At 41.8% G+C, this 17429-nt stretch overlaps 1 long non-coding RNA gene across 4 annotated transcripts; it reads right to left on the bottom strand.

Annotated features, from left to right (window-relative positions):
- Window positions 1-6364: 6364 nt before the first annotated feature.
- Window positions 6365-15019, bottom strand: LOC310885332. Of its 4 annotated transcripts, none has more exons than XR_014574718.1 (4): window positions 14418-15019; window positions 13386-13498; window positions 10141-10230; window positions 6365-8225 (listed from the first exon to the last, which is right to left on the bottom strand). It is a non-coding gene; the product is annotated as an uncharacterized lncRNA (long non-coding RNA). The 4 variants fall into 4 exon arrangements; XR_014574719.1 differs by having other exon boundaries at window positions 14461-15019; XR_014574720.1 differs by lacking the exon at window positions 14418-15019 and adding an exon at window positions 14178-14385.
- Window positions 15020-17429: the final 2410 nt, after the last annotated feature.

Genomic DNA, 17429 nt, shown 5'->3' with positions numbered 1-17429 from the left:
ATGAAGGGGAAAAATCATTAAGCTGTGAATGAAAATGCTGCAGAAAATGCATGCCTCCCCTGCCCTTAGTTGGCCATCCAACCAGATCACATTGCTTATCTCCTCATATAGAATCATAGAATTATAAAGGTTGGAAAAGACCTCCAAGATCATCTAGTCCAACCATCCCCCTACCACAAATATTACTGATTAAACCATGTCTCTAAATAACGCATAATTTAGTTATGAATATCTCCAACAGTGGAGATTCCATAGTCTCTGGGCAACTTCTCCAAATGTTTGACTACTCACAGAATGGGAAAAAAAAAAAATCTACTATCTGACTGGAATTTCCTGTGTTGCAAATTCTGTGTTGCAATTTGTGTCTACTGCCTATAGCCCAAGAAGAGCATGGTTTCTTCTTCTCTATATCCCAACTAAATTTTTGTAGACAGCAGTAAGCTTCCCCCAAAGCTGTCTCTTGCTTGTTTACTAGGACCCCAGCTCCTTTCTGCAAGGCTGCTCTCTAGTCAATTGACACCCTGCCCGTTTTGGCTGTTGCATAGAGTTATTCCAGACATGGGACTTCCCCCTTGCTTTTGTTGATCCTGCGGGGCTCCTGGCTCTATTCCTTCAGTCCATCCTGGTCCCTCTGAATAGCAGCCCTGCCCTTCAACAAACCAGCTGCTTCCACAAATTTCATATCTGCAAAGCTGCAGAGAGTGCACCTCATCCTGTTGTCCAGGTTATTAATAAAGATATTGAACATTATTGGCTTCTGTGTTGAACCTTTAGTATGCCACTACTGACCAGACACATGATGGATTGTGCCCTGCTGCTTACCACCCTTAGTCCTGCTGGTCACCATACACCTAGCCAGCTTCCACCTATCCTGTAATCCATGTCTTTCATCCACATCTCACCAGTTTGATTATAAGGATACCATAGAAAATCTTGCTAAAGTTAAAGTAAGCAATATGCCCTACTCTTTACTTGCCCACACTGCCAGACATCTCATTACAGAGGACTAGCAGGCTGGTCACTGTCTGGTTGCTCCCAAGCACCTTCCCATCCCTCATGTGCTCAGAAATGGCTTCCAGTAGGATCCGCCCATAGAATCATTGAATCATTAAGGTTGGAAAAGACCTCCAAGATCAGCTAGTCCAACTGTCCCCCTACCACCAATTTCACCCACTAAAACATGTCCCTAAGTACCACATCCAACCTTTTCTTAAACACCTGCAGGGACAGTGACTCCACCACCTCCCTGGGCAGCCCATTCCAATACCCACTCCATAAACTTCATGGGATTGAGGCAAAAATGACCCCTTTAGCCTCAGAATAAAATTAAATTCTGAATATTTCTCTACACCGGAAAGAATCTGGTCCTACTTTACAGGTACTAAAGAGTTTATAGTTAGTAAAATCCCAATTTATGGGATTTTAAGCCAATTACACAGGAAAGTTGGGCCAGAATTAGGAAAAGACATGAATGTCCTCTGTCACTGCTTTATCTATAAATATGACCAAATATTTTGGGGGCATTATACCCTTCCCCTCTTGATAGTGTGATATTTAGTCCATTTACTTCCAATGGATGTCACTCCTGATACAACAAACCTCTATCACCAGAGGTATATTTCAGCTGGAAACTGTTAATAAGAGAGGAAGTAGAGGACAACAACAGTCCGCAGGGAGGTTATAAACCAATTTTGCAAGCAAACATGCAACTGCAGTCCCCAAAATCCAGTGGAGCAGGGTGGGCTGAGGAGTAAAACATTTCTCCAAGCTGCATGGCAAGAAAGAGTGGTTCATCTTCCTCTTCTGTGCTGTGCATCCTGCTAAAGAAACCGTCCTCCCCCTCACTGACTGACAGGCTGGGTGTGAAATGTAGGCCACTCCACTATGTCCTGCACCAGAAATGGGGCAACTGGTGGAGGAAAGGGAGGCCAGAGTGGAGGCAGGGAAGCTGTGGCCTCTCCAACTGCCTCATCAGGACCCGTCAGAGCTCCTCTGCAGGAGCCCTTTGGCACAAGCAGAAGGCCCAGTGTGATGCAGTGGTACCATTCCCTTCATGTCTTCAAAGCTGAGCTCTGCCATCACTTCTTCCACTTCTCTGGAAGATGCCTTCTGCCGATTCTGTCCTGAAAACCCGAAATGTTGCAGCACTTGGGAACACGTAAGAAGAAGAAAAGCTCAGTGCTGGATTAAAGCCACTTTTGGCACAAGATAAAAGACGCCCTCTCTCTCTCGTGCGCACACACATACACAGACAGGAGAAAAAGCTCCCAGGGGCACAATCAATTACAGCTCTCTCTCTTCTGGACTGTCAGAGATAGTTGCTGGCACAGGCCCTGCTGGAGTATAAACCAAAAGGGATTTACAAAAACAAATCCTCAGCTGGTGTATATACCTTGTACACCTGCATGGCCCACAGCAATTTGTAGAACAGGAGGAAGAAGACTAATATATGATGATACACAAGCACAATTAATATTTTTCTCTTAATTGAATTTCCTCTGGCCTTCTGTAGTGAACTGACTGAAACAAAGGCTTTGCTGTTTCATGCTGCTCATGAAAAGTTCAAAATTTTCAGAAATCTGACTTAGTCCCAAGTGGGACAGACAGAATCTTTAGATATAGCTGGATGTATTCATGCAGATACAAAGCAGGAAATTCTACAAAGGCTTAACTTGGAAAATCCAAATTACAGTGTGGGAGACAGACCTGCTGATGGTGTATTGGCTTGTCCATTTTGCGGCTGCTGGTAGTGTCTGTAAAACTAGCCAGAGTATGGATAGAAAAGTCATAGAAGTGTCACACAGGAAGGTAACCTGAAAAAGTCACCAGGCCTTCCTTGGCAGAATCAACAGCATGTGTTTTATCAATTACAGCTGGGGAATACAGCTTGAGTGCAAATATTTGCAATCAAAACAGAAGTAAATATTTGTTCTGTGATCAGGTAACCAGTGCTGGGTCACTGTGACAGCCACATAGATCCAGACTAATATGGTTAACATGAACGATGGGGATCTATGCTGCAGTCATGTAGGAAAATGCTGTATTGCCTTGTTCTGGATATAGAAAACATTAGGATAAACGGTAGGAATATATGGGTTCAGTTTAATGTTAGAAGGGGATTAAAAACAAGCTGAGAGTCTGATGTGAACCTGTTACTTATTTATTTTTGATGTTACACTCAATGCATCTCATACCCTTCTGAAATTTTCAGTTCTGGCCTCATGGCAAATTTCTATGATGCAACCGCCAAAGTGCCAGGAGTAGGTGAAGAACAGACCGATTTGGAAGCCTGGCTCAGGGTGCGGCAGGCACCCTTTCACCTAGGGGGGGCCATGGAGCTGCTTTGGGTTTTAGGAGCTCAGGAGGCCCCAACATGGGCAGTAGGAGTGCAGTAATAAATAAAAAGCTCAGCCTAAACAAGTTTCAAGTTTAGATTAAAAGCCTAAATGCAAGTCTCCAGCTCTAAAGATCTGGGGCAATAATTTTAGCCACATGTCTGATTACATTAATGGCATGTGTTAATGTTTGTAACCAAGCGCAATCTTCACTGCAAGCAGCACCTCAGAGCCTGTAAGCGGCAGTCTCTGCGTGTGGGGATCAAGGGCAGGATCAGGCCTTCCCCTTCTGGGCAGGGGCTAGAGGTTTCAGCGGTTGTAGGGAGGAGTGGCTGGGGCTGTTAACAGCCTGCTCAGTGCTGGGCAGACATTTCGATGGGCTGGGGACACAGGCCTGAGCCGCCATCTTGAACGCAGGCCGCACCGTGCACCTGGGAGTGCTGTTACCCGTCACCCTGCTCTGCTGTGACCACATGGGCCGTGCTAAAGAAAAGCTTGCAAAACTGCAAATCCAAATCTAAGCTAATGGTTAGTTAGGGGTAATACATGCTCTCCTGGACACGGCAACCCGGTGTGCCTCTTCTTGTGTGATCACCACAGAGTGTGGCGGGAGTTGTGCAATTCAGAGAGGCTATGGAAAAAATAATCAGCTGAGGTGTGCAGAGAAGAAGAACTGGGGAGGAAGGCTCATTATTATTATTATTATTATTATTATTATTATTATTATTATTATTATTATATTTCTTTATTATTCTGTTTTCCTAAATATTGTGGAGCATGTTGTGGGAAAATTTTAGCCATCTGTCTAACGGATATTAGTGAAGGGGAGACTGTGTTAAAAATAAAGTGCCAGGTTGTCCTCTGCAGAAAGTTAATAAAAAGAAGGAAGTGAAAGACTGCTCATTATTTTTAATGACTCTGCTTTCCAGCAGAGCGCCTGTATCTCCCTGCCTTTACATTCTGCCTTATTTCAGTTCATTACGGCACATTAAACTGCTCAAGAGAATGACGGCTTTGTTCTAAAGCACTGAATTTATCAGGAGGCCCCTGGCCCAGCCTGCCCAGGCTGTTAATCACAGCCCTGGTGCCAGGAGGAGGATGCTGAGAAGAGCCCGGCAGCCCGTCCGCCCCACAGTGAGTCCAGCCTGGACGGCTGGGCGCTGGTGCTGCTGAACACCATGCACGACCCCATCATCGGAGTCGATTAAGCTGTGCTTAATCTCGAGACGAGTGCCTGAACGTTTTCTGCATGCACATGTCCACATTTGTCTCTCTTACTGGCTCCGTCTGACATGAACCTCTCATATCCTGTCAACTGATATTTGCTTTATTAACTTTAAAATATAGGACATGTTCAGCAGTCCCGAAGATGAAGATTCATGAGTGTGCAATTCAGATCACAGCACCATGCAGAGCACCCAGAGCATTCAGCTGTATCTGCAGGCTCCTTGCAGGGAGCAGACAGCAGGTAGGAAAGCTAAAAGCAGAAGCTGCTTTTCCGGATTTGGGAACCAATAGCTTTTCTCAGCTTTGCTTGCAAAAGTACATGCTGTGATTCTCTTAATCTGAAACTCTTCTACTATGCATAAATTGTGCCACATTACAGCTGGGTGTTTGTAGCACTACATTTACTGTGGTTTGTTAAGAAGCATAAGACATGCATTTTCTAGGACTTAGAGGAATCACCTAGAAGGGGTCCTCAGGCCCCAGGATATTTCCAGGGTTTTGTCGTACAGCTCCTCACAAACTCATTTGTCATCAGATTTCATTGTCTTGTTCTGCCCCCACTTCTTGTTTACTGATGGTTGTGATCCTGAAGTGATTGGGCACAGTCAGACATGCATCCTGCATCTCATACATAATGCAAGCCCACAAGTCCTACACGGTACGGAGGAGCATCTATGTAGCTTGGAGCAGTAGCAGGGAATGTGGGGAGACCTCACACAGCTGTGGTGACAGCAGGAGCATGTCTCTGTACCCTGCTCTTTCCATGAGTTTCCTGTGACTGCTGCTCCACAGCCTCAGCTGCCTCTCCCGATGGTACAGAGACCTGTGGGATTTCATAATGCCAAGGGCCTTCCAGTGCAAGTGATGCTCCACTGAGACAGTGGCTTTCAAGACCAGCCTGGCCAGTGGGACCAAGTTTTCCTGGTGTTGGGGTAGAGTCGGATGGGATTGGAAGGAGACAGTGTTGATCCTTTAAATTGTAGGCTTGGCAGGCTGGCTGATATTTTGAATTTGCTTATCTTTTAACACAGAACAAGGCCAAAAGTGATTTATACTCACAACTACATTTTTTTCTGCTTGTCTTAATCCAGGAAATGAAAACCGTGACCAGAAGTGTATTCCCCTTGTCTAAACACTGGCATGCTGGTGTTTAGAAGAAAGGGCTCCACCATGATTCTTCCCAACTGCCTGCAGAGTGAAATGAGAGCTTCAGCCAGGGAGAAAAATGAGCTTGTTCCTGGGTGAAAATGCAGCACAGAGTCAGGCAGAGCTTTTTTTTTTTTTTTTTTTGGGGGGGGGGTGGAGGGGGGGAGGATGAAGAGGAGGGGAGATATGGGGGACTGTTTGTTTTCCAGCTCTACCAGACACTAAACTTGGCAGAACCCCGACAAGGCGCTACAAAGTACCCTTCTGGCTGGTGCTGTAAGTTAACAAGAGAAACATTTGATAGATGCCTACTGGCAAGCTAATTAGAGGAGAAGTGATTTGCTGGATTGCAGGAAAAACAAAGGAAGGAGAGGAAAATGTTCAGGCAGATCATTTAAGGTCCTCATCCTGGGAGAGAGGGAGTAACTGGTTTCATTTCCCAGAGGCTAATCCTGCTCTAATTGACTTATTATTAGACTCCAAAGGAAAACAATCCTTGTGGCCATGACAACATACCCAGGGAATGCGTGACTGGCTGCTCTGGGGAAGACACATGGGGAGACAATAGGTTGCAGTGTATGAAGTGGCACAGGATCACATTTGTCATGTGCAGATCTAGGAGGCATATTAGCCCTAACTGGGCATACTGGTTAGCGTTACACTGTGGAAGGGGAATATTAAAGACAACCGTGTGATTCATTTTGGCTCATTTGTCTTCCATGAGAAAATGCACAACCTCTTTCTACACACAGACCAGACAACCAGGGATCACACGTTACAAAAACAGACAATGTGGTAGCTGTAAGTTACTTGTGAACTACAAAAAATAAATTACATATTTATAAACCAAACTCAGGACAGCAAGATCCTGGTACTGTGAGAGGTGCTCCTACGGACGTGGTACTGTAGAGCTTTAAGAACAAAGATGCATCAAAATACACTGAGTCTGGGAGCTGAGCAAAGGCTTAAAAGATTTGCATTTTTCAAATTGGGAAAATCTGGTGTGCTTTCCATTAGCACTTTGAAAATTATTTTGAGTCACTAGTTTGCATAATTCAAATACATAGCTATAAAATACATAGTTCAAATTTGTGCTAAATTGCACTGAGGAAGCTATGCTCAGTTTTGATCATTATGTTTGACATGGACTCTTTGGTATTAGAAATGCACTGAAGATATACTATTACTAAAATAAGAACTATTACAAAATGCCTAAGGGATACAATTCATTATCCAGATAAACTTTTAAATAAGCAGACATAGCTTAGCTTTAGCATGCTAAATTACAATAAAATTCTTGTGGAATTACATATTTCTGCCGTAACAGGCCAGATGATCTCATCTCATGCATGTTATTGCTATGAACACCAAAGTTCTTCAAGGAAGCTCAGAAGATACAGTGATGTTCAGGTATAGTCAGATAATATAAGTATCCTATAAATTAAAGAAATCAAACACAGAAGAAGAAAATCCATAAAAAAATATATATCTTCCACCTCTCAGAAAAACTTTAAGATGTGTTTTCATTCCCAAAATTAGTGGAAATGCTATCAAGGACTTGAAAGGAACAAGCAAGTTTTGAAAAGATCTCATTAAGTATTCGATTCATGAGTGTGGTATGGCAAGAAAGGTGTAAAAAACTGGTAACTTCTGTTGAACCAGGTTTTCTGAGATTTTGGGCCAGGCTTTTTGGGTAAGGTTTTTATTTCATTGTTTCCAAGAGGAAACTGGTAAAAAGAATAGCTTAAAATTAGGAGACCAGAAGTATTTTATGTTGCTGGAGTACATGTATGTCCAGGCAATGTGCATCGCTAAGTAAACCAAAAGCTCATCGTAAAACAAATAGCCAAGGCATGCCACTCATTGCCTGCCACTGATGTTTGCAGCTTCACCTGGGATACAGCTATAGGGAGACAAAAAATTAGAAATTCCTCTCCGAATTCAGCCCATTGCAAACAGAAAAGAGACATGTCACCCAGACGAGTGCAGGGGCTCATTTTGCTCCACTGCTTTGTTGTGGGAGTACTTTTGCAGACACCTGGGGCTATGCTTGGTGCCTGGGTCAATTGTTCGACCTGCAGTTTGTCAGGGAGGGTGCACAACTCAAACCTTCCCTGGTTTTTTGTCCTACAGATAAAGACATACATCTGCACGTTTTGATAAAGCAACCCAAAGTGAGAAAATTAAGAATTTCTAAAAAATCCTTTAATGCTTTAGCCTTACTACAGATTTCTTCATGTGGAAGAACCAGCTGCTATACCATACTGTAAAGCAAAATAAATAAATGGATAAATAATAAACACAGGTGGTAGTGGCAGTGAAAAAGCTCAAGGAGAAATTGGTGCATTTCTCATTTATTAGGACATTTCCTTGATTTTAAGCATAATTTATTCTATTTCAGTTGCGTGGTTTCTGCACATTTCCGTTGAAACATCTGTAATTCTGGCACAGATCAGAGGCAATACAGTGAAGTCTCATCTGGGAACAGTATCCTAGGAAAGTGAAAATACCCCAAAGCTGTACAGAAAATAAAAATAATAAGTTAGCATTTGAAGGCTTGAATGAAAAAACAGACTAGATCAGAGGCAGGTGGATTTCATCACCCAGTGACTTAGGCGACATTAACAAGGAGGCTGGTATCAGCCCACCCTGCGCACAGGCAGGGCTGGGAGAGCCATCCTTGCTCCAGGCTCTGGGACTCATCAAACCTGGTTTCTGATGGATTTGTTGTTCATGGCTGACTACCTTTTTAACTCAATTTTAATAAGAGGCATGAAGCTCTCCTCTGTGGAATCCACCTTGGAGAGAGAAACTGTGACTGAGGAGTCAATTGTTTGGAGGCTAATGAGGCAAAGTCCTGAAACGTTCTTTCTACAGAACCCTCTACGGGCACCCTAAGGTCTGACTCCAAGAGCAGAGGCTGACCTCCACCCAGGCACCCATTCCCACAAACCTGGTAGGAACTGAGAATCTTTTAAAACTTCATCAGCTCATGTGAGACAAGGCAACGAGTGCAAGGAGAGCCTCCAGGACAGATGCACAGAAGGCATGATCTCAGAAACCTTGCTGCTGGGGAAACACACTAAAGCTCATAAAATTTTAGGTTGAAAATTATATGGAACAACCTACAGTTTTAGCCAGAATTTATGTATTTTCACCTATTTTGTTTACGAGCTATGGGTTTCTGCAGGTGAATTATGTGCTATATGGGCTTTCTGTTCAAGGTGCCGCCAGAGGGGAGGTCCACTACTCTAGGGCAAACAACTTGACCCACCTTGTCCATAACATTCTCTCTGCGAGTCAAAGACTACGTATGAACTTGCTACTAAAAGAGAGAGTAACATATATGAATAACTTTTTTATGAAGTAGATGTGTGCACCATGGTTGCCATTTGGGCCCACAAAGAGCTATAGGATCATTCACTTCCCAGTGGAGGACTTCAACACAAACAAAATGCACAGTCATTCCTTGGTCATTTGACTAAATCCTGGGGTTCAGCAAAGGCTTGACAATGAACAAAGACTACATCTACCATGTCCTGTATGGCACAGGGTGGGATCTCAAATGGCAGCAAGCTGGCAGGTCTGTGTGGTACAGTTCTGTGCCCTACAGAGGTGCTCGCTAAGGTCCCGAAGCAGCATGACCACATCAGCATAGCATCCTGCCTGGCCTAATTAAAGAAATTGAGCTAATTAGGCCAGGCACTGTGCCATATTGATTAGACGGTATAGACACAGTCCTAGTATCTAGACATGTTAGCAAGATGGTATGGCCCTTGGCTTGCATGTTTCCCAGTTAAATCAGAGCCTTTCTTCTCTGTAACTGTCAGCTTGGCACTGCTTACAAGCACTGGCTTCACATGGGCTTTAATGCTGCATTGTGTTTTGTTTTTCTTTAATACTACCCAGAACTCAACAGTCATCTCCCTGTTTTGCAGGCACAGTTCCTGAAATAAGATTAGCTTTGTCTCAAGGGGTCACTTTCCAGCCAGCAAACCAAAAGCTTTGCAGGAAAATGGAGACGAGACAGAGAGACAAAAAATCAGGTTGCATTGCAGAATTTCAATTGAAGATGAAAACTTTTCAGGGCTCTTTATGAGGAAATGAATAAACCCACAGTTCAGGATTTTTGTGTTCAAAGAGCCCTCCATATTCATCTGACTGCAAGGAGCTGGAGGTTTCCCTGCATGCTTAGCCAGGGGCTGCCTGTCCCTGGGACTGCAGTCACACAGTGCTCAGACACGGCTTTGCTGAGCTGCGGGCTGGTTGTTCTTTCTAATTTAGTGAAGATCTTGCTAAAACAAATTAGTGAAGGGATAAATAAGTAAATAAACCCCCCCATCAACACTCACACAACAAAACGTGGACATGCAGACCATAGCATGGACCCATTTCCCCATAAATCCTATCTTTGTGAGGTTGTTCATCTTACCATACAGCACTCTGACAGCAGCCCTGCTGGTTTTGCAGAATTCCTTAAGATGACAGTAAAGCTACAGTAACAGCAGATGAATTCATCCTCCTAAAGAATAAAAAAACAACAACAACAACAACAAAAAAAACCTGCTAATTCTTTTTTTGTGGCCTTCGCTTGCCATTTCGATGCTCATCATCTAGGAAATTTCAAAAGGATTGACATATATTTTTTTCTAAATTATTCTAGAGGGGCTCTAAGATTCTTAATATTTATGGGTCTGACTATCTGGGAAATCAGACTTCATATCACCATTTTGAAGATCCTGTTTCGAGGAAAAGTGAATCCCAAGGTTCAAGGAGGGCTGAGAAAAAAGAGAATGTTTTATTAGCTATGATCTCTCTGATCAAAGCAATACCAAAAGCATTTCTCTGTCTGCAGATAAAACAAGGAAGAATGTGGAGTAGGCAGAAAACCTAATGCCTGTGCTATGGTACATATGTCTGTACTTCTGAATCCCCTCCCCACCAAAAAAAGAACAGCACAGCCTTTCAGCCTGCAAACATGTGCACAGATCTCCTTTTATCAGGCTGTGAACATCTCTATTTTATTCCATTTCAATCTGTAAATAAATGCAAATTGATGGATTAAGTAAAATGACTTTATTCTGCTTTCCTTCCATGGCAAAGGTGGCCGAGCTGTTTTACTTGAGAGCAGACAAGAGGGGGCACTCATGCATTTCCTACATTACAGCTTTTGACTTGTGCTAGTTAGTTGGTAGGAAATGTATCTGAGGCAGACATCTGAGTTGTTGAAAAAGGTTGCAGGAAAAATACTGAATTCATACAATGGCATTAAGAAGCAGAAAAATTGCCAGACAGGGAAAATAGAAAAACGGAGGCAAGAAGGTGTCCTGGTGCACCAGGCTGAGAGGTTTGATCCTGCAAATCTGCTTATGAGGGAAGAAAAAGTATTGTAGGAACAGAGGTAGAAGCAAACTCACATGGGGTCAAAAAAAAAAAAAAGCTGGATCATAAGTGTACTCCACAGCAGTAAGCTAAACTTGGCCTCAGGCCCCTTGCAAGCTTTTAAATTTTCAGGATAATGAAAAAGGGCTGAATAGGGTCTGAGAACAGCTGAAAGAGATACAGCCTGAAGGGTAGTCCTCATTTTACTAATGAAACAGTTTGGGCTGCCTACAAAGGGTCACTCAGGAAAGCTAAATAAATCAATCAGCTAAAGGTGTGAAGTCAATTTATATAAGCTATAGCATATTAAAACTCTGTGTGAATAGTCTCATTCAGGGTAAATAGCCCTAGATTACTACAGTTTAAATTTCTAGATTAACAGAAACAAAATATGTTTTGATAGCGAAGTAAAACAAGATGGAGGGAGAACAAACATCCAGTTAGTAAATTAGTCCTACATCCATGGCCTGTCTTTGTTTTTAGCAGCAGAAAACCCAAAGCTTCTTAGATGGGAAAATAAAGTTTAGCGTGCTTTCTATAATCTTAGGTGCAAAAGGCTGTGAGTAGCAAAAACGGTGACAGTGCACCCAACTACAAACCTGGCTGTGCCACCACGAGTCCCTGTGCTGCCCAGCTTTCTCCGTGAGCCTGGCTGGAACTGAAGCGCATTCCTAGCGCGTACAGCAGTCAATTAACTATTATGTAACTTCTAACTACAGAATGGTAACTAAATTACTGGCGAGTGATATTACCAGAAACATGACTTCATAGTTCTTTTATTAAACGCTACATTCACTTGCTCAGTTAAATGAAATATCAGTCGATCAAAATCTCTGCCTTGCTTGGTAAGATTCCCATCTCTTTCCTTAGCTTTTCATCAGGCTCTGCTCAACTTTATCTTTTTGCACTGGTAAAGTAAATCAAGCCTTTCTTTTTTCTGTCTATTGTAGGCTTCCCTCGTTACTCTTTTCCTCACCCCAGGCTCTTCATGCCATTTACTCTGCTGTATGAATGAAGAATTCCTCATGCTACAACTAAATGAAGCAAAGCAAAAATAAGGTAATGGGCTGAGGTCAGTATGCGTTTGTGGACATTTGTTTGTGAAGCACTCCTTCTTCGCAGGGAAACCTGAACTGTAAACAACTTCTGCAAATCAGCAGTCTCCCACCACAACTTTTATAGAGGTGTTTATTAAAACCAAGGTTGGGATTCTGTAAGCAAGTGAGCTTCACTGCTCACTTAGTGACTTGCAGGTAAATCGCTACCTGAGGATGAAATTAAATTAGACAGGGAAAGATTGTACAGCTTAGATATGGTGGCGTAACAGAATTTTTGAAATTAATAGCTGTTTGTGAAGGGATTTTTCACTGAACTACTGTATTGTTGAAAATGAAGTCCATCACAGACTTTTTCTCTAGAACATCCTAGCTGCAAATGTGTTACCTTCCTCAAGGGTCACATTTTCCTTTTGGAAAGAGGAAAATATCAGGATTGCTTTAGAAAATTTCTGACCTGTTTTAACAAGATAGGTTTGGAAATTTAACTCTAAATTGATTATTTCTCTTTTTCCACTATTCTTAATTGAGATTCCACAGGAATGTGAAAATGGGAGGAGTAATCCAATGAGAAAATGAAAGCATTGCAGTAACACTAGTATGTCTATGGCATTCACTTAAAAAAAAATAAAAGGATAAACTTCATGCTTGGGAAGAAAAGGCAGGCTGAAACCTGAAATTAGATACTTAAAAGTTACAGACTCCAAATGTAGCTTAAGAGGTTGCAGAACCTCAAGCTGCATGATCCTATCCCCAGTTAAAGGGGATGTTTATTCTCTGTATATGACATTATCTGGGCAAGGCTGATTAGATACCCTGCATAAAACTAAGATATTTCTAAAATCATTTAGAGAAACCACAACCAGTATATAAAATGAGAATCTTATGATGGTTCTACGTAGTTCTTTTGAGCAATCTAAGAGGAAACCTGTTGTTTTTCCTCAATTCAACCTTCTATCCGCAATAAACTGGTAGAAGTATTATGCAAGACACATAATTTATACAGTAGAGTACAACTAGTTTGAGTCCTGTAGGCTCTGTCATGCAACATAATCAATAATTCGGTGATTTCTCCACCTTTTAACAGTTCTGTGCTATCTTTGTTTTTATTGTTGTAAACTCCCATTGCCCTGAAAGGACAGAGTAAATAACTGCAGAATCATTGTTTCCTTTGCTACAGGGAAACAGTATTTGAAATTTATTGGTGAAAATTCTTCAGATATTTTAGCAGTGCACTTACTTCTAGATTCAGAGAAAATTTGCTCAATTCAGGAGCCAAATGGTTTCCAAACCATCTTCTTAAAGTCTGGGAAGAAATCTTGAAAAGCCTTTATGGGGTGACTCCTATCTCACCTGTAAAAGAGCCCAAAACCAAGGCCACGCCATATTAAACAATCAGAAGTCTCTCTCTGGTGGAGAGAAATGACATTTACTGAGACTTGTCTAAGGGATGCAGTTAAAAAGGACCAAACCAGAAGTTTTAATTCTGAAAACTTTAGGCTGAAATGAGTTTTTTAAATCTCTATAATGTTACATGTAGGAAATCAACAAAATAACTACATCTAATTATTTACTTTAGGGACATTTGGTTGCCATTTAAAGCAGAAAGAGTTTAGAAATGCTCATAATCTATGGAAAGGATTCATCTAGGATTTTATATGTCTGTTCTCAAGCAATCAGCTCTTTAAAGTCCTCTCCAACACTTCAAGAGACTTTCTTTTCTCATCCCCAAAACACATCTTTCTTCAGCCGCTGTCCCTTTAGTGTCTTCAAAGCACCACTCTCTCCTTTTCTAACTCCGTAACACTCAAGTTATGTTCTCACTGTCCCAAAAATCTGGTTTGCCCAGAATCCATCAGTATATGCTTGAAAAGCTGCTAGAAGCACAGACAGAGCATAGTATTCACCAGCCACCAAAAGACAGCCTCCCTCAGGAGATGAGAAAGGAGACGCCTCTTCTATCTAGGAAGGTTTGTATGCTAAATTTCTGAAAACACACTCGCAACCCACTTGGTGAAAGAACCACAGAGACCTATTCCTGCAAGGTACTGTGAGTGACCCATTTTCAGGCAGAGCTTAGCATTACTCAACCCCTTCCAGCATCAGGCTATGTAACAGCCTCCTTAGAGCTTAAATGTACTCCCACGCATTTTTATACTACCCTACAAATTAGACACATTTCAAGAAATTAAATGGATGGGGGAGGGGGAGGAAACAATTAAGCTCCTGAGAAAAAGACAAATGCCTCTAATACAGAAAAATTTATGCATACATTTGTTCATTAACAGAAAAAGGAAATTTCTAATACTGCGCACAATGTTTTAAAAGCCATCGGGAAAGCAGACTCAGAAGGGTGAGGGCAAGATGTTCAGCCTCCTTAAGCAGCAGCTGAAATGGGCTCTAAATTAATCAGGATTCTTAGAAACTCTAATAAGAAGGGGCTGATGAGAAACAGCTGCACCCAATCCCTATAAAAACCTTCAAAAAGAAGGGAATTAAGTGATAATGTCAGTGGAAGAGAATATCATCACAGGATGGTCTCCTGCTGCTACAAAATGCCAGTGTAAAACCAAGTACTTTTCCAATGGGAGATAATTATGATGAGTCTCAGTCTTGTTTTCAGTTCCACTCTACAGTGTAGCGATACAGCTACCCTTTAGGAAAACTTTAAATTTTATCGAGCTCGTGATAAAGAGCATCCAATTCTAATGTTTATTGAAAATGGTATTCAAAACATCTATTCTGCCCCCACTGTAGACAGCTGTGTGAGAAGAAGTATGAATAACCAAAGCATGGCTTTGTAAAGGAGGGGAATATGAAAAAATAATAAAATACATGCTCATCATTAATTGTTGAGGGTCTTCAGTATCATAGAGTCAATAAAGTTAGCTTACAGCCCACTTCCAAGTGTCCTCCAGAAAGGATGCAGCCCCAGAACACAGAGTTCCTAGTCTCCATGGATATGCAGTAGCTTTTTTCCCACAAACTTTGCAGGATTTGGGCAATGCCAACAGTCTTCAGCTACAAAATCTCCTTTATTAAGGGGAGAGTTGCAGCATTGACTCTACAGATTTAAGCATCCGGATGCTGAAGTCTGTGTTTTGCCTTCAAATGGGCTTTTGGTGACTGAAAGAAAATATTTTTGTGGGGGAGTTTTCAACTCGTTGTTTTCTCTGGAACAAATTGCTTAATTTTTGTCGTCTTCAGTTTCCGTGTTTTTAAGATTGTCTTAATGCTGTGGTTGCAATGGAGACTCAGTGAATGAAGATTTCAGGGCTCCCCTATGGAAATGCTCTATTACTTCAGAGCCGCTGCTACTTCTCTAACCTGAGTCACCACAATAGGAAATGACTCCTCAGAAGAAGACATTACATGTGAACTGTAACACACTTGTCTAACATTCCTGCAGAAGCTCAGTCTTTTTCTTTCTGAACTAACTGTATGACAAAGGTTGATCCCATATTCAGTTATCTGCACGGAAAAAGCAAGCTAAAGCAGTAAGATTTCTGCTTGTTCTGGCTGTGGAGAGGAAAAGGGAGGTACAAGGACTGCAGAGGGGCCATCAGGCAGGTACTCACCCCCACAAGGAGGTGTTACAACAGCCTCTGCACGAAGTCTCGGCTCCCTCTGCTTCCCGGCTTGTGCAATCCTTGAGTCTATCATTTCCCAGCATAGCTGAATATCAAATCCCGAAAAAAAGGTTTGATAATGCAAATGTATTTAGTAATGATGAGCCATTCTGAGGGCTCTAAGAGTCATAAACATGTTTGTTTTTTCGAGGCAGGGTAGGGTTTGTAGTGCAATAGAAGGATGAAAACAGCCCGGATTAACAACAACTCTCATCTCCTGCTCTGACAGCCCCTTTCTCAAAGCACCAATATTAACCACTTAGAAAATGGATTTATGCCAACGTTTAAAGCACTTCTTCTTCTTTCAGCACACCAGATGGTACTAAAAATTCAAAATATTTCCTAAAACAGCTGTATCTTTGACAACAAAATTAATACAAGCCGAAATGCCATTGCTGTGTGTAGGCCATAATGACCAGACTCTTCGGTTTTATGTCTAATGTAAAAAGGCATTTTATAGCTAAAAAATAGATCTGATCAACTCACTATTGCGTCAGTCATGTGACTCTGTCTGGGTTTTCAAAACCAGATGCAAAATTTAGTGCCTTTATAGTTTAACAGCTGGTCTGATAAGAATGTAAAATACACCTTTCCCTAGAGCTATAATAAATGTGTTAACACTTTCTTACAACCAGCCCTTTCCTACAACTCATCATTTTCTTGCCCCAAGCTCCGTCTTTATGTATTTGATGACATAAATCTTTTAAGCAGGTTTTGACCAGAAGCTAACTTCCCTTTCTCTCTGATATCTGGACAATAATATGTGTTGGTTTTTTTTCCTCTGGTGTTTAAAGAGGAGGAGGAAGGAGGGGGAGTGCTTTCAATTAAGACAACAAAAAAATGCAAATTGTCATGCCTACAGTTTTCATCTCTTTAACGTGAATTTGTACAGTAGAATTTTTTAATGATCTATTTGTTAGATCATTAGTTAGATCATTAGATATAAGGCAGGCAGCTCTCAAAGTTTTAGTATTTTAAACAGTGAGGTGTCTTTGGCAAGCCCTGAACAGTGAGCAATAAGGTCAGGAAACATGAAAACAAAACTCAAGCCAAATAATTTGCCCATCAAAAGGGTGTAATCTTTAAGCAATGTAATGAGCATGATTTTATTATCTGTATATGTTTCTACATGTACGTGAACATTCTTGATGGTAACGTGAACATCTGTTAAAAAAATTCAATTACTTAACAGCGCTGTGAAGCAAGAAATGACTGTCAGCTCTAGCTGTCTGCACAGAGAGGAAGGACAGTCTGGTGGTTATTGACACTGGACTCTGCCTAAGGAGGAACAACTTCACGTCCCTCCTCTGTCACATACTTGTGAGACACTGAGCCACCACTGTTGGGAGCCTTACATCTCAAAGTTGTCTAAGACATGTGGAGAATCTATATTGGGAGTAGATATTAAAACGCCAGCACCTCGCCATCCTTTTCCAGGTCAGACCTTGCTTTTGGTAGGTGAACATCACCTTCCCCACATCTGTTTGTTGTTTGGCTCTCCTGCCAAGCACGGCTCCCTGCTTTCCCACTGGCACCTTCCCTGCACAAATCACTCCTCTCATCTTCCTGCAGTGCAATTCCTCCCCTCATTTGTGGGATTCCCTTTCCTCCAGTACTCTACTCCCCATTCAGCACAAGCATGCACTTGCACAAGG

Source organism: Anser anser (assembly GCF_964211835.1).
Source record: "Anser anser genome assembly, chromosome: 1".
Lineage (NCBI taxonomy): Eukaryota > Metazoa > Chordata > Aves > Anseriformes > Anatidae > Anser > Anser anser.
Note: the sequence above shows the minus strand (reverse complement) of the source record. Positions and strands in the feature narration are given on the sequence as shown.